General features: G+C 48.2%; 1 protein-coding gene across 2 annotated transcripts in view; it reads left to right on the forward strand.

Moving 5' to 3' along the window:
- Nucleotides 1-16272, forward strand: part of LOC146334098 (zinc finger and BTB domain-containing protein 7A-like) — a 94063-nt gene extending 77791 nt beyond the window's left edge. Inside the window, exon 5 of one of the 2 annotated variants that reach the window (XR_014786401.1) lies at nucleotides 13311-16272. The gene's annotated coding sequence lies outside the window, so the exon portion shown is untranslated. Of the gene's footprint in view, nucleotides 1-4013; nucleotides 8677-13310 lie in introns of those variants that run through there. The other variant, XR_014786400.1, reaches the window with a different exon arrangement.
- Nucleotides 16273-17745: the final 1473 nt, after the last annotated feature.

Here is a 17745-nt window from a genome sequence, read left to right on the forward strand (position 1 = left end):
AGTCCTCACCAGTCTAGCTGTCTTGGCTGATGGGACAGACCGATCTCGTTGAACGGCATCCCTGGTGTTGCTGGAGGTGCTCCTTAAGATAGAAACAACAGGTAATCAGTGCACCTCCCTCAACACTGGAGTGATGCGATCTCTCCGACGGCTGCCTTTAATCAGGCGGGCCACCGCATTCTGCACCAGCTGCAGCTTCCGAACTGTCTTCAAGGGTACCCCACGTAGAACACATTGCAGTAGTCTAGGCGAGAGGAGACCAGGGCATGAACTACTGAGGGGAGCAGATGGTTAGGGAGGTTGGGGCGCAGCCGCCATATCAGACGGAGTTGGTACAGCGCCGCCCAGCTCACGGCCGACACCTGAGCCTCCGTGGACAGCTAGGAGTCTAAAGTGACCCCCAGGCTGTGGACCTGGTCCTTCAGGGCAGCCGCACCCCATTCAACACCAGGTCAACCTCCCCCAGCCTCCACTTGTCTCCCACCAACAGTACTTCGGTTTTGTCGGGGTTCAGTTTCAGCTTAGTCCTTCCCATTCGGCCACTCACACTGACTCCAGACACCTGGACAGGGTTTCTACAGCCAACCTTGGCGTGGATTTAAATGAGAGGTAGAGCTGCGTGTCATCCACATATTGGTGGCACCGCACCCCAAACCTCCTGATGATAGCCCCTAGCGGCTTCACATAGATGTTAAGTAACATCAGGGAGAGAATAGAACCCTGTGGCACCCCACAAGTGAGCAGCCAAGGGTCTGAAGTCTCCTCCCCCAGAGCTACCCTCTGGTACCTGCTAGAGAGGAAGAAACAGAACCACCATAATATGGTGTCCCCTATGCCCAACCCCTCCAGGCGGTCCAGGAGAATACCATCTAAGCCAACCACACTCACACCCCACTTTTAGATTCATCCCCCATTTACTGATGGACACCCATCCCTACATCTTTGCGACACAACTGTGCTGCAGCAGAAAGGGTTGATCTTGGCCGTGGCTCCTAGTTAGACCCTAAGACATTGACCAGCCTCTACTGTCCCCCTTCAATTCTGGGAAAAGCTTTTTAACTTGGAAAGACTCTTTCCACAAATCCTATCATCTAAACAAGCCATTAGGTTCTTTCTGATGCGCTCCTGTGAGCAGCATGGGGAAGAAGAAAGCCATGTTCTCCCAATTCTAGTGTGCCTTGTATCTCTGCTCCAATTAATATCTTGCCCTTCTGGAATCAAGTTGAATTTTCTTCATGGTGGTGCTATTCTGCCCAGTTTCTTCTTCCCAGTTTCAAGCTGATCGCTGGCTTGGTGATCGTGGCCTGACAAACTCCATGTTCTCTGGAGCCATTCCATCCCAGATGAGTCTTGAGGCAGGAAGACAGGAAAAATTCCCGTCGCAGCCAGCATTTAAGAAATGCAAGCCTAAGCAAGGTCCAGAAATAAATAAAGGAGCTTGCATGTGTTTGTGGGGGCTTATGGGAGATTGTGATCAGTGTAGATACACATTTTTTTAAAGCTTCCCTGAGAAATAATTGCTAAAACGGTGCCTTCATGTTCAGGGTTGGAGAAGAATTGATGAGAGATTACACAGTTCATCCTTCCCTCTATATCAGGGGTGGCCAGATGTTTTGGCCTTCAACTCTCATCAGCCCTAGCCAGCGTTGCCAATGACAAGGCATCTGGGAGTTGTAGGCCCAAACCTCTGGAGGGCCACAAATTGCTCCCTCCTGCTCTGTACGGATTGACAACAATTCCGTTGTAACTCTAAATTAAGTAGGGCTAACTCCCTAGTTCTTTTTAAGGGTTAGTTCGTAATGGCTCCACTACCTTGCCAATTACCTAAGCAAATTCTTAATCTCCATAGCCGTAACAATTAACCTGTCATGGCTTCTTTTTCACCGCTGTTCTCTGATGGATTCATGGAAAATTCCCGTTCCATGACAAAGCTTGGGAAATCGCCAGTGTCCTAGGGGAACAGAGGGCACAATGTTTGCCCTGCAAAGTGGTCCTGCCTCCAAACTGGTTTAATGCTGGTTTTCCTGAGGAATCTTGGTTCTTTCACCAAACAGTTGCTCTCAGGGGGTTACTTGCTCATGAGCTGTGACAATTAAGCAAGCTTGAAACTGGGGTGAAAGTGAAAAGTAGTGTAGATGCACCATTAAACTCCAGCCCATGCTTCTTGGAGAAGGCCATGGATGTACTAAAATGCCACCATTTTGGAGTCTTAGCTCTACCCTCTTGTTTCTGCCCAAAGACTGCCCAGCACCAATCAGTTATACATCAAATATCTAAGAGAGCTTCTTGTTTTTATTTTTGTCAAACTTGGCCATTCCTTTTGGAGTTAGGTGAAAGTTTTGACACGGAAGATGTTTCCTTTCCCCTGCAAAAAACCAAAACAACCCAAAGACTAGTTGAGAGAAAACTGCTGTCCTGTTGCAGTGACTTGTTAGATCTTTCTGTGTCTTTTCCCTCGTCTACACATGTTTATTTTGGAGCATTATTTTCCTCTGTTGATTCTACAATACACATTTCCCTGCAATTATTTTTCAGGCCTGCCCCCCCACTTCTAGTAAGATGGCAATGGGCCCTGTAAATGCAAGACCTTGGTCAGATTTTTTTTTCTCTTTCTGCTGGGAAATGTGAATGTGTCTCAGTTGTTTCTTCCTCTTCCCCCTGCCCCCCCACAAATCAGCAACAGGTATTTCTTGACTGCTGTTTGAACACACGCGCGTGCGCGCACACACACACACACACACACACTCTCTTACTTTGAGGAAAGTTAATTCAGGAAGGGTTGAGGATTTGTTGGGGCGGCTTTGGGATTCTCTCATACTGATTTTTCTAAAAACATCACTATTTTTTGATGGACACCCATGTTGCAGTATGCAGCACTAACTTCAGGCTTGTGGGTGAGAGAGGTAATGCCTTCTCTTTCCCTACATAACTTGTGTTTGTTTGTTTTTTAAAAAGTGAGAATTTACACAGAGAGAGAGAGAGAGAGAGAGAGAAGAAAAAGAAAAATTACATTTGATTTTCTTCTATTGTTCAGGATTGGTTGTTGACTAAAATCAAATCAATTGTATGTTCTTTTTTCCATATATTGTACTGTAATGGAGAACTGTTAATTTTTTGCACTAATAGATTTTTTCTCTCTCAAATCTTGGCTTTGTCTGCACTTACTTGTCTGGGTGTTGTTGTTCTTTATTTTTTTACTTTATTTTCATGTTGCCTGAGTGATGGCAGGGTTTGGTGCCAATTATCTAACCATTGGATGCATACTTACAAATTCTGTCCATGCCTAGCATTGAAATGCATTTTGAGTTGGAACTTCTTGTGAGTTTGGGAGGCCCCTTGAATTGTTTCTTGTAGAAATTATCATCATAATCATAATCACCTGCTTAAAAGTAAACTTAGTTGCTTAATCATATGAATGTTAATTGATTAGTCTAGGACTTCTTGTTTTTTTTAGATAATGCATGCCCATATCGCAGGTACCACGTTAGGGTATCCCCCCCGTGAGATAGAGAATGCTTCTTCTAAGAGTTATTCCCTCCTTGTGAGAGAAGAACACACTGCATAATTGGTTACTGCTTGCTGGAGCACAGAAACCCAGCCCAATGTCGGTCCTCGCTGGCTGACTGCAGCTGACCGGCAAACAGCAGCAGTAACTTACTGCCTGATAAGCTGGGTGGTTAAACCTGTCCAAGGCTAGGAAAGGAGAAGGCTAGAGTGGGAGGGCTTTACCAGTTTGACAAACCCAAGATGGCGTGGTAGAAAGAAGTCCATTCTCCAGTCCAAGGTCTAAACATAGGGATTCACAAGCAAGGCGGGGGTTCAGGGTCGAGGTGGGGCTGTCAAGATCTGGTGCGTAGAAATGACATTGTTCTCCAGCAGCTTTGCCCCAGCCTGCTTCCTTCTTTTAACAGCAGTATCCTGAAGCAGCTGCTGGTAGTCTGTCCTCTGTCCTCTGAGAGCCTCTCTTGTCTTAAATGGACAGAGGCCCACCTACGTTGTACTTTTACATGCAGCTGCCATCGCCCTGCTGGGATCTGTGGAACTTCGCCCTCTGAATCCTCCACAGAGGCTGCTGCTGGGCGTGGATCATCCACAGGAGGTGAGGGGGCTCGGGCTACTTCTGTGCTAGTCCCTTCCCCTGGGTCTGAAGCCTACCATTCCCCTTCATCCTCAGAGTCCGAGGAAGGCATGACACCCAAGACAAATGTGCTCTGTGATTTGTTCGCCTTTTTAGTACTTGAAGATGGCATGAGATTTCCATATCAAAAATTGTGGGACTACAGGGCAGAGCCAGAATAGATGGAGCCAAAACAAAATTGGGAGGAGCTTGGAGCAATCTGGTGGAATAAGGGTGGAGGCAAAACAAGGCTTCACAGGGTATGGGTGGAGCTTGACAGAAATTGAATGGAAAGAGCCAGTCGGAAGTCATTAGTGAATACTAAAGCTTTACTAAGCTGGTAGCTCCAAATTGTTGGTTGTATGTTCCCGATACCTGGATTGGCAATAGTATGTGTTAAAAGGAGTTGTAGTCACTGACAAGCTGAATATGAGCCAGCGGTGTGACGTGGCTATAAAAAAAAGGCAAATGCAATTTTAGGTTGCATCAACAGAAGTATAGTTTCAAAATCACAGCAAGTGATAGTTCCCCTCTATTCTGCACCAGTTAGACTTCACCTCAAATACTTTGTCCAGTTCTGGACACCACACTTGAAGAAGGATTCAGATAAACTGGGATGAGTTTGAAGAAGGGCAACAAAGATGACCGGACTAAGTCCCATGAGGAAAGATGGAAGGAGCTGGGTATGTTTAGCCTTGAGAAGAGAAGACTTGAGGGGGGATGTGATGGCACTCTTCAAGTACATAAAAGGTCATTCAGAAGAGGGCCACAACTGGTTCTCTATCATTCAAAACTGTAGGCCATGAAATAATGGACTTAAGTTACAGGAAGGCAGATTTAGGGTAAACATCAAGAAAAACTTCCTATTGGTCAGAGCAGTCAGACAATGGAACCAATTCCCTAGGGAGGTGGTGGACTCTCCGTTGCTGGGGGCATTCAAGCAGAGACTGGACAGCCAGGGATGCTTTAAATGGGATTCCTGCACTGAGCAGGGGGTTGGATTTAATGGCCTAACTGGTCCTTCCCAGCGCTATGTTTCTATGATTCTTTGTTTACTGCCAGATTAGATTATTTATTACCTTTAGATTTATTATCAATAGAATCAGTGATACAGGACATTTCCAACTATGTGTATATCAGCTACAGACACTCCAATACATGCACAAGCCTATTATCTAATTATAATTAGTTCATTATAACTAATTGGTTAATAATGTTGCAAAAACGTTTCGTGAAACCAATAATAATTGGAGTACGTCCACGTTTTAAAATAAAAAATCTCCTAAAATGTGAATATTGCCTTATAAAACTCCTAGTAACAACAACAGCAAAGGGTAGGCAAGCTCTTGCACTTCATTATTCTCAAACAATATAAAAATGTCCCTTTTCTCTATAAATCAATTGCCTGCCGTATCATTCTAGCAGCTCTTGTGCATGGAGTAACTGAGGGTATGTTCAGCTGCAGCTCCACTTTACTTCAGCGAGGATAAGTACCCCAGTGGATTGTGGGCCCAGAAATCAGAAATGTCCATCTCTAGTGCCAGCCTTTAATGCAGGGGGATAGAACCTCTTTCAGCATGAGCGCCAAATTCTATTTTGGAGAAGCTTTTGCGGGCAGCATTCCAGTAGTGGGCGGGGCTGAAGGCAAAGGGGTGGAGCCAAAATTCCTAAGCTTCCAGCTCTTTCTGCCAGTTGCCAAGCCTTCAGAGAGGCATTTCAACCTTTTAGAATGGGGAAAAAACTGCACAAACGCTGGAAAACCACCAGTTAGTGGTTGAGGAAAAGAGTGTGAACAGGGATGTGGCCTTCAAGAGAACCAGGAGGGCTGTATTTGGTCCCTGGGCCCGAGATTGTCCACCCCTGCCCAATATTTGAGGACCTGCAAGATCTGTTTGAAGAGAAGGATGGCTACATCAAGGAGGAAAAAAGGAGCAGGATCTACGTCTACCCCCCTATACCTCCCGTGGCAAAGGAGGCCTCCAAGAAGCGAAAATACAGAGGAGTTACTTGCTCTGATAAAAACTTTGTCCTTGCAATTTGCTGAACAGGCTAAGAGGCTGGATACAATTCAAAATTCCATCACCGCCCTGCAAGGGGCTGTGGACTTAATTAACACTTCTTGGCAAAAAATGGAGGCGAAGGTTAACAAGCTGCAAGATCGGGTGGCAGTGAACGAGACTGCGTCACAAGTTTTTTACAACAATTTGTCTGCCAGAATCTCCCAACGTGAGGCTCTCACGCGCAGGGCAAATGTACGTATTATTGGTATTAAAGATCTACCTACTGATGTAAATTTGTCTACTTTTGTAGATAAGCTTCTGCATGAGATATTCCCTGTGCCATCTGATTATTCACTTGATATTGAGCAGGCATTCCATGTGCCAAATGCCAAAGGGGCTGGTTATACAATTATAGCTCAATTTGCAAGAATTGCCACAAAAAACTATATCCTGCGTCTGGCAAGAGGGGGTGGAAGTCTTGTCTGGGGATCAAAACAAGAAAAAGTCATGTTATTTCCGGATTACACCAAAGAAATTGCTGATAAAAGAAGGCAATTTACCAAGGTGAAAAACCTGGCAAAACAAATGAACTTACAATATCATTTAAAATATCTTGCCACATTTTGCATTTTTTCTGAAGGTCAGATGCAGTTTCTAAATCACGAAATGGCGGACGTGTGGCTAATCGGAAAAACACGTGAGACTTCTGTTCCGGCCCCATGAACTGGAATTTATAAACATGTTTTGTCAACTGGCTATGTTTAGTCTGTAAGATCCAGGCTAGGCCAGAGATACTCGTCTTTTTTCTCTCATTTTTTTCTTTTTTTCCTTTTCTTTTAAATCCTTTCTCTTTAAATGGATATGATATACTGTACTTAAATCTACTGTTTGAGGGTGTATAGAAATGTGCACACTCATTTATATATCTAGTACAAAATATATTAGTTATTGTTGTAAGGTTGATTTTAAGCTTTATTATTATATAACATTATAAAATTTATTAGTGACTTATTATTATTTATCCTTTCTAATTTCCTTCCTTTTTTATTATTATTACTATCATTATTGTGAGGCTGGTTAGTAATATTTTAGGGTGGTTAAATTGTTAAGCTCTACTATTATATGTTAACTGAAGGGCAATATATGGTTATTGGAAATGAATTGTAGGCCTGCTCCCTTGCTGTAAGACTGATGATATGATATTGAAATGTAAGGTTGATTATCTGTGCTGTACTGAATTGTAATATTGCCAGTATTATAGGTATAGCTTTTAAGTAGAATGGTATTTGAAGTTTGTGTGTAATGGAGTTTAAATTTAATCCTTTTAAGTAACTTTTTATATTTTTTCATTTTCTTTCTTGCTTTCTTCTTCCTTCTTCTGATTTCTTTTTTCATTCCCCCCCTCCTTTTTCATTATTGCTGTGTCCTCCTAAGAATACTGTATTGTTGGGAAACTGTAGATACTGATTAGGTTGTTGGTACTGTTTATTTCATTTATAAAGATAAAAATAGAATAAAAAGTATTAAAAAAAAAAAGATGCCCAGGAGCACTGCCGGAGAAGTTTGCTGGCGACAAGGGCTTGTTTCCAACTTTCCGGCCCCAATCGGAGCTGTATATGCGCCTACAGCCGGAGGATTTCCAGGCAGACCAGATATGTGTGGGATTTATAATTCACTTGCTTTCAGGAGTGGCGGCAAAATGGGTCTCGCCGCTTCTCCTTGCAAATGGCCCCTTGCTGGTGAACTACCAGGGATTCATGGATGTGGTGGTGGGTTTTTTCGGCAACCCCCTCCGTGTGGAGGCGGCAACCTGGGAAATCTGCCGCCTCAAGCAAGGAAAAGACTCTGTGTCAGGTTATGCGAAAAGTTTTCACGTGCTGATGCAGGATTTACAGTGGAATGATGCTGCCCATGTGGCCCAGTTTGGGGAAGGCTTGAATGACGAGATCTCAGATGAGTTAGCACAGGCCCCATGCCCACCCACGCTGGCTGAGCTCACTCAGTCGTGCCTGCAGATCGACAGTCGGCTGAAGGGGCGCCGACAAGCCAAGGGAAGCTCTGTTAGCCGAGATTTTCCTCCTCCCCTCCCCCGGTGGCTACTGCCCCCTCCCCCCTGCAGCCCTGCCACAGGGGCGGAGGACACCCCAGTGCAACTGGGAGCAACCCAATCCAGGCTGTCTCCGGAAGAGTGGGAATGGCGACGCACTGAACGTCGGTGCTTCAGATGTGGAAAGACAGGACACTTTGCCAGGGCCTGCCGATCCCAACCAAAGGTCCCAGCTCCCTGACCACCTCCTGCCCCCCAAGCCTGACTAGACCACCCCCCAAATCTGTTGGGAGTCTCCAGCAAGGAGGGAGCATCCGCCACCGGGGTAAGCCTCATGCACATTTCTCCCTGGTCCCATATGCTGCTTCCTGTGCATCTCCAATCTCCCCCTGGGAGGGGGGGAAATGTCATGGCAGTGGTGGATTCTGGGGCTACTACCAGTTTTATGGACAAAGCGTTTGCTGGACAATGCAACATCTCCGCTGTGCCCCTGCCCACCCTGTTGAAGGTGGAGACCATTGACGGGCATTGTCTCTTGTCTGGAGCAGTCACTTGGATTACCACTCCAGTCACCTTAAGTTCCCAGGGGCACATCGAACAAATTCAATTGCACCTGGCCACGGTGCCCCAGTACCCAATTGTGCTAGGTGTATCATGGCTGTCCAAGCACAATCCCCAGATCTCATGGGAGCTTCATCGAATGCAGTTTACATCCCCTTACTGTCAACAGCATTGCTTCCTGGGAGCCAGAGCAGCGATGGCTCAGGCGTTAACCCCTTCCTCTCCCTCACCGTCATCTCCAACCAGCTTTCCTACTCTGGTGTCCCTACCCAGGAAATATGCAGCCTTCTGGGATGTTTTTGACAAGAAGGAAGCTGACCAACTGCCCCCCTAACCGGCCCTATGATTGCAACATTGATTTGATCCCAGGAGCTCCCATCCCAGCCAGGCGGCTATACTCTATGTCAGAGCGAGAACTTCGAGCTCTCCGGGAGTTTTTGGACACCAACTTGAAGCGGGGTTTTATTTGCCCCTCCACCTCCCCTATGGGCACACTGACTCTGTTCATCAAGAAAAAATCAGGGGAGCTCTGTCCTGTGCATGACTACAGGAACCTCAATGCCATAACCATCCATGACAAATACTCCCTTCCTCTAATTCCTGAGATGCTGGAGCACCTGGGACAAGCCAAGATTTTCACTAAATTGGACCTGCGTGGCGCCTATAATCTGAGACGCATCCGGGAGGGGGATGAGTGGAAGACAAGTTTCCGTTGCAGGTATGGCGCTTCTTAATATTTGGTCATGTGCTTCGAGTTAGCCAATGCTCCATCTACGCTTTCGCGTTTTATGAATGACATCTTCCGGGATTGTTTAGACAAATTCCTGATCAGTCACTTGGATGATTTACTGATTTTTTCTCTGGACCCCCACACGCATGAATGGCATGCAAAAGCCATCTTATGGCACTTCCGGGAGCACCGTCTCTTTGTTAAGCTGGATTTGACATCCTTGGCCTACCTGGATTTCAGCTGAAGGCATCAAAATGGATCCTGCAAAAGTCCAAGCAGTTCTGTCCTGGCAGGCTCCATCGACCAAGAAAGACTTACAATGATTCTCTGGCTTTGCCAATTTTTACAGAAAGTTCCTTCCCAGCTATGCAAAAGTTATGGCTCCTCTGACAGACCTCCTCAAAGGCAAGAAATCACCCTTTCACTGGTCTGACTCCACCCAACAGTTGACAGGAGCGCCCTAGCTGCCTCTTACAGACTACTCCAATAGCCAAGTCAAGACACAGACAAAAGGATTCTTTTCAAGGCTTTAATCCTTTTACAACTTAATGACTCTTTCAGATGCTAATCACCAGCGACTAGGCAAGGAACAGCACTGGGGAAAGATAGCAGAGTAGCCTAAGCTCAAGGTAAGGTAGTTGGTCCCCATTTGAAGGGGAACCACGGGAAGACCCTGAACTTATGGGCTTGGGAGAGATCCCCCCTCTTTCTCTTGGGTCCTCAGGACGTGACCGTTGCTTGCACGCCAAACAAGCGCTACGCCTCCTTTCCGCGCCCTCCATCTGGCGCCGCTCCCTGCATCGGCGTCGAGCGTCCAGCAAGCCCCCCTCCATCACTCCTTTGCTGCCAGGGTCACTATCTATCTCAGGAATGCTGGCAGGAGGAATCTCTGCCAGCTGTTGTGCCTGTGAGAGATGAGCGCGCTCCTCTCCCACGGATTGCTGTTCCTCCTCAGAATCAGAACTGCTCTGGAGTTCTATTGGCTCAGTTTCCACCCTGACAACAGTCTTTTGAAGAGCTGAAGTGGGCGTTTAGCTCTGAACCCATCCTCTTACATCCTAATCCACAAAAACCCTTCGTAGTGCAAACAGATGCTTCCGACTTTGCTGTAGGGGCTATTCTTTTACAGCCGGAATGGAGGGGGAAGAGTTACAGCCTTGTGCTTACCATTCCAGAAAATTAAGCCTGTCAGAGAGGAACTACACCATCTGGGAAAAATAACTTTTAGCTTTAAAGTCGGTGTTAGAGACGTGGCAGCATCTTCTAGAGGGGGCATAGCACCTAGTCGAAGTTAAAACTGACCATTGTAATCCGGAACACCTCCAGATGGTCAGGGCCATGAATCAGCACCAAATTTATTTGAAGTCAGTGCTACATTAGAGCCACGGACAACCAACAGACAACCAATTCTCCTGTAAACTGGATTTGCAGACTGGGTGTGAGGAGAGCCTTTCCCCCGCTTCGATCCTTCCCCCTGAAAGTCTGGCAGGTGCTGTTGACTCCCACTCCTGGGTAGAGGTCCTTCGCACAGAACAAACTTGGGATCCCTTTGTGCACGACAGAGTGGCAGAACTGGGGCAGACAGCTGGCACTCCCAAGTCCACCCCCTTTTCGCTGCAAGGCGGGCTGCTTTACCACTCCCGCAGAGTCTATGTGCCTTCTAAAAGCCTGCGGGAGAAAGTCCTCCGTCAGTGCTACAACTCCTCCGCCACTGGGCATTTTGGCATTTCCAAAATGTTATATGGGGTCACTTGGGACTTCTGGTGGCCCCGAGTGTGTCGGGATGTCAAAACCTATGTCGCCCCTGTGACACCTGTCAACGGGCGAAGGACCCCATGGGCAAGCCCACTGGATTGTTCTGTCCTCTGCCTACACTCTCTGGGCCCTGGAAACTGCTGTCCCTCAACTTTATCACTGACTTGCCACATTCACAAGGTAAGACCACCATTCTGGTGGTGGTGGACTTAATTTTGAAAATGGCCCACTTTATCCCATGCTCTGGACTGCCCGCACCAAAGACATGGCAGAGCTGTTTTTGACCCATGTTTTCCAGTTGCATGGCTGGCCTGAGGGGCTAGTTTTGGATCGGGGGGCCCAATTCAAGGCCCGATTCTGGTGGGAGTTGCTTATGCTGCTCAATGTAGAACTCCGACTTTCCTCTGCTCACCACCCCCAGATGGATGGGCAGACCGAACACACCAGTGCCACGCTGGAGCAGTACTTACGCTGCTGTGTCAATTACCAACAGCACAATTGGGTGTCCCTGTTGCCTCTGGCTGAATTTGCTTACAACAACGCGTGTCATGCCTCCATGCGCCAAACTCCCTTCTTTGCCAATTTTGGGTACCATCCCACGACCTTCTGCTCCTTGTAGGGCCCTGCCTTGGTGCCCGCTGCCCATGACTTTTTAGAGGAATTGCGCTCTGTGCATCACCTTTTACAGGACAACATTGAGCAGGCGAAAGCAGTGTATAAGGCATCCGCGGGCTGGCATTGACAACCCGGTCCAGCTCTGCATGTCGGGGATTGGGTGTGGTTGTCAACCCAGAACCTCCTGTCTCACACCCCAAGTAAGAAGCTGGCAGCCCGTCAGACAGGGCCCTTCCAGATTACACCCCAAATCCACCCCGTCCCTCCCTCCCTGAAGGTGCACCTTGTTTTTCATCGATCCTTGCTTTCCCCCATGATGGCTGGGGACCCTCATCAATCCAACTGCACGCCCCCACCTCCCATTTTGGTGGGGGGAGAGGAGGAGTTTGAAGTCGCCGACATGCTGGACTCACGCCTTTTCCAAGGGTGGCTGCAATATTTGGTTGACTGGGAGGGTTATGGGCCAGAAGAGCGCTCCTAGGAAGTGGCAGAACATTTGCCCCCTTGCTGGTTTGCTGTTTCCACCAATGCTACCCCCACAAGCCAGGGCCCCCACGAGGAAAGGGGGGGCACTGTGGGAGCAGGGATGATGTCAGGAATGATTCTGAGTGTGTGGAGATAGTTAGCAGCTCAGACTCAGAATAGGAACAGCCAGAACCAGGGGAGGCTCCCTCCCTAGTGAGCTCAGATACGGGTAGACATTCTTCTCAGGACCTTGGCACACAGATGGCTCGACCTGAAGTCCCCCCCACTTTTGTCCCCTGTGAGAACTCGGGTCTCGGAGGAGAGTGCGGGGTGTGACCTGAAGGATGCTAGAGTCCGGGGCAGAGCGAAGTGGGAAAAGTTAGAGGCGGAGCTCAGACATTACACCCAGTTGGCTATGTGTGAGAGCCTATGTAGGAGGGCACAGCTGTAAGGGAGGGGCGTCCCCCCCTAAGTTATTCTGACCGGCAAGTTCTTCAAACTGCTGGCAACGTCTCTGATTCCCTCTTGGCTCCTCTACTGTTATCCATAATTGTGCGGAGTAGCTATTTGCCTTTGTAGCCTGAGAGTCTCTGAGGATTTGCATTTGTAAAGAGCCTGGTCCTTAACAAATAAAGTAGTGAGCCTGAAGCCTGGTACCCTGGAGTGTGTGATTGTGAAAGGGGAAGACCAAGGGACCTGACAGCGACTGGATGTTTTCAGAGCAGCTGAGCCCATTTGAAAGCGTTGGAACCTCACCAGGATCAATACAAACATACCTTTTTCTATGGCAGGGCAAACTTTGGCTCTGCCTATTTTTCAATTTGATCAGCTTGGAGCAGGGCAAGGGACCTATTGGTATGCACTTCTGTCACCACCAACCCACCAGCTGCGCCCCAGTCCCCGAAGCAGTTCCATAAAGTTTACTATTTTTTTCTAAAGTGAAGGTTGAGCAGACAGATGCACCACTTTATTTTATTTTATTTTATTTTATTTTATTATTCCGGTCTGGTGCCTAAGCAGAGGAGTGCCAAGACTGAGGACTGATCCAGCATTTGACGCCCTGGGCTGCTTCCACACTTGGAACTGGCATGTTGTGTTCACCTCCTTGTTTACTGGAAATCCACATGATGCTGCTATCAAATTGTCCCGCTGTGTTTGCCCATGGAATTCTCCGTCTTCTCTCAGACTGCAGAAAATCTGACGAAGGAGGAACAAGAGCACAATTTCTGCAAGTATGGATTGTTCTTAGCATTACTCTTCTGTTTGTGTAGAGGCATGGTTCCAACATGTGTGCAATGATACATCGGGTGGATAAATCTTTCTCCACTCCCTTCACTGTTACCTTCTTTGGTGGGCGCCATTTTTATCACCCCTTAAATGGGAGGGGACTTCAAACCCCAGGGTAAATTATGGCCCTCTGGAGTTTCTCAGAAGGCCACTCCTCCTTTCCCCCAACCACTGATTGTTTGATGTTTTCCCGGCTTTTCTGCAGTCCCCTCACCCCACCATTGTGAAAGGTTGAAATGCCTCTCCTGAGGCTTAGCGACTGGCAGGAAGAGCTGGAAGCTACCATACACTGACATTTATTGTATTTTGGCTCCATCTCGTTTGCCTTAGCCCCACCCACCACCAGACTGCAGCCCGGAGAGCATCTTCAAAATGGAATTTGGCCCTCAAGCTGAAAGAAGCCACTCACCCAGGCATTAAATAGATAAATCTTTTAATTCCTGCAAAAATGCTTTTTCATCTATATTTTTAACTACTAAACTTTTACACAATGCCTTTAAAAAGGTATTATAGCCCTAAAGAAACAACTGGATTTTTTAAAAAAATGCTAGTTTTCTTTGCAATTTAAAAACCAATCACTTTATTTTGTGACTTTTTTTTTTTTTTACAGAAATCGGGCAATTGCAGCATTAGGTAAAGGTAAAGGGGGACATGGCCCAGACAATTAAGAGCGGTGCTATGTTCTGGTCCTCCCCACACCTGCACGTTTGGTGGTTGCCCTATTAGCCCTCCATCAGCTCTCTATTTGCTGCTTTTAAAAGCCAGATCAGTGCATAAGATCTCCCTTATCCATGGTTTCATAGTGGGCAAGGCATCTGTCATGCCTGACAGAGACCTGGGTGGGTGAACAGGGAAGAGTTAATCTATGTGGTTCAGCATCAGGATAGACCTGAGGGCTGGGGAGGGGGGCTTGCCATGGTTTATAACAACTCTTTCCAGGCTCCCTGTCCATCTGACTACTAGTCTGGAGTGTTTGCATCCTGTGTTGAGCCAGCAAGACAGATTGAGGGTTCTGTTGGTGTACCACACACCCCGCTATTCAGCAGTCTTCCTACCCGAGCTGACAGAGGTGGCCTTGGATGTGATGCTGCAGTCCCCCAGGCTGCTGGCTTGGGGGGACTTCAACATTCATGCTGAGGGCACCTTGTCTGCAGTGACTCAGGATTTCGTGGCCTTTATGACAACCGTGGGACTGTCCCAACGTGTCATTGGCCCAACATATGTAGCAGGGCAGGCTCTAGACTTTTTTTTTCCCAGCCAGTCATCGGGATTGTGATCTGAAGGTGGGGGACTTTGAATCGGTCCAATTGTCATGGTCAGATCACTGCCTGCTGAGGTTTAGACTTACAGCAGCTTTTCCCCTCTGCAAGGGTGGGGGACCTATTCAGATGGTCCGCCCCTGGAGGCTAATGGATCCGGATGGTTTCCAGATGGCCTTATGGAGTTTTCCGGATGATGTGGCTGGTGCTCCTGTCGAAACCCAGGTCGATCTGTGGAATGCAGAAATTATCCAGGCGGTTGACACGATTGCTCCTGAGCACCCTCTCCGTAGTAGGGATGCCCGTCGCTGTGGGATCTGGCCCTTTTGGGGCTTGACAGACTCCTGGTGAACACCCAACTCAGCTTGTGTTTGTGGGCTAAGCCGTGGGGCTTTCCCTGAAAACTGAGAACTTTTTCTGTTTTTTGTTTGTAATGTAAATAGAAATGTGTGCAAATTGCAGGGAGCACATTTTGTAATTTACAAAATTTGATTTGTGCAAATTTCAGCTGGAAATTGCGTAATTGACACAAATATTGGCCACACGTTGCGTAACTTGTGCAATTTGTGCAGATTATGGCTGAAACATGAGTGAATCATGGAAATTGCACCCTGCAACTTGCGCCCATCTCTATTTACGTAAATGTAAAAAACCCAAAAATCCACAAGCTGCCCCGACTCAATGCAGATGGAGTCAAGCCAGCTTGTAGGGAAATGAGCCAAAGTCCGGGGGGGCGAGCTGGTGAAAGTTCTGCGAGTTCCCCACCCTAGATGGATTCCTCCAACATTCCTACTCCATAGTAGAGCTCGTACAGCTTCATGGTATACCCTGGAGCTAAGAGCAATAAAACAAAATTGGAGATGGCTTGAGTTTGGATGGAGGAAAACTCCCAGCAGATGTAATTGAACATCGGTAAGTGCCTATACTCAAACATACTCAGGGGCAGTTAAGAAGGCAGAAAACAATATTTCTCTGCCTCTGCTAAGTCCTCTATGTGCCACCCAGCAGAGCTTTTCACCTGAGACTTTTTTTCAAGCTGTCCCTAGAGGTACTGTGGATCCATCAAGGGCCCACTGTGATATGCTTTCAAGGCACTTCCAAGATAAAATCTCTTGCACCAACTGGGACTTTGTATTATAGCTAGGGATGTATGAAACTCACTTACCTTTTGGCGGATTGATGTGTGGGGTGGGGGGGAGGCGATCCGGTCCTCCCCCCCCCGGAATCCTGCCCGGCTGGCTCTGCTCCGTGGTGGCTCTGCAGAGCAGCTGGCCAGGCCCGTCCGCAGCCGGATTTCTGGCCACGGATGGGCTGGTGCGGATGCAAATGGCGGCTGCCGTAGCAGCCGCCATTTGCGTCCAGCCAGGCTGCTGTGATAGGCTACATAAGTATTTATGTAGCCTATCACAGCTAACCCCCCCCCAAAAAAAACAAAAAACCAGCATACGCAAATGGCAGCGGCTACGGCGGCCGCCATTTGCGTTCCCTATTTTTCGCTGTTCTACCCTACGTAAATATTTAGGTAGGCTAAAAATGGCTAAAAATAGGGAAAGCAAATGGCGGCCGCTGTAGCCGCCGCCATTTGCGTACGCTGTTTTTTTGTTTTTGGGGGGGAGGGTTAGCTGTGTTAGGCTACATAAATACTTACATAGCCTATCACAGCTGCAGGGGAGGCAGTGGTGGCCGCAGCAGCCCGGCTGCGGCCGGCCAGGAGACCAGCCACCGGAACCACCGCCGCCGCATCTGCCCCAGGTAAGTTCGGTCCCGGGGGGATTCTGCAGGGGGGCAGGGGGGCAGGAGGCCGTTCCGCCATGGATTCCGGGGGGCCAGATTCTTTAGAATCTGGCCTCACTGGAATCGGTGGCGGAATTCTCTGCCATCCCTAATTATAGCAGGTGAATCTGGTGAGGTATCCAGAGCACAGCCTGGTCCTGTTCTCCTGGATGAGTTTCAGTTGGCACAGCTCGAGGACGTTGACAAGGTGCTCGGACAGATTCATGCAACCACTTCTGTACTGGATCCTTGCCCCTCTCAACTGATAAAAACCAGCAGGGAGGGAACAGTTGGCTGGGCCAGGGAGGTGATCGATGCCTCCTTGCGAGAGGGAGTGGTCCCGGGCCACCTCAAAGAGGCGGTGGTGAGACCACTCCTGAAGAAACCCTCGCTGGACCCGGAACATCTTAGTAATTGCAGGCCACTGGCAAATGTTCCTTTCCTGGGCAAGGTTCTTGAGCGGGTGGTTGCCAACCAGCTCCAGACACTCTTGGATGAGACCGGTTATCTGGATCCATTTCAGTCGGGGTTCAGGTCAGGTTTTGGCACAGAAATGGCCCTGGTCGCCCTGTATGATGACCTATGTCAGGAGAGAGACCGGGTGAGTGTGGCCCTGTTGATTCTCCTTGACCTCTCAGTGGCTTTTGATACTATCAACCGTGGTTTCCTTCTGGGGCAACTGTCTGAACTGGGAGTGGGGGGTACTGCATTGCAGGGATTCTCCTTCTATTTGGATGGCCAGCTCCAGAAGATGGTGCTTCGGGAGTATTGCTGAGCCCCATGGATTCTTCACTATGGGCTTCTGCAGGAGTCTGTTTTGTCCCCTTGTCAGGTCTGGGGCATGGGCAGCAGATGTCCTGAGTGAGAACACTGGGACCAGGAGGGATGGAGGTGGGCGGAGAGCAGAGGTTCCCTGGGCAAGGGTCAGACCAAACAAGGTGTGGCAGGGGCAGAGGCGAAAGCAGAGTCCAAGCAGGCAGGGGTCAAGAACTGGCCAGGCATAGCAAAGATCAGGAATGAGCAACTGGACCACGATGCTGTGATCACAATGACTCGTGTTGCTGTGGCAAGGTTTGAGAGGAAGCAGCAGCTCTTCATAGGGCTCCCTGAGGCTCCCAGCTGGTCTGCATTCAAGG

Source organism: Heloderma suspectum, chromosome W (assembly GCF_057233095.1).
Source record: "Heloderma suspectum isolate Gila_16-S chromosome W, 16-S_ref, whole genome shotgun sequence".
Taxonomy (NCBI): domain Eukaryota; kingdom Metazoa; phylum Chordata; class Lepidosauria; order Squamata; family Helodermatidae; genus Heloderma; species Heloderma suspectum.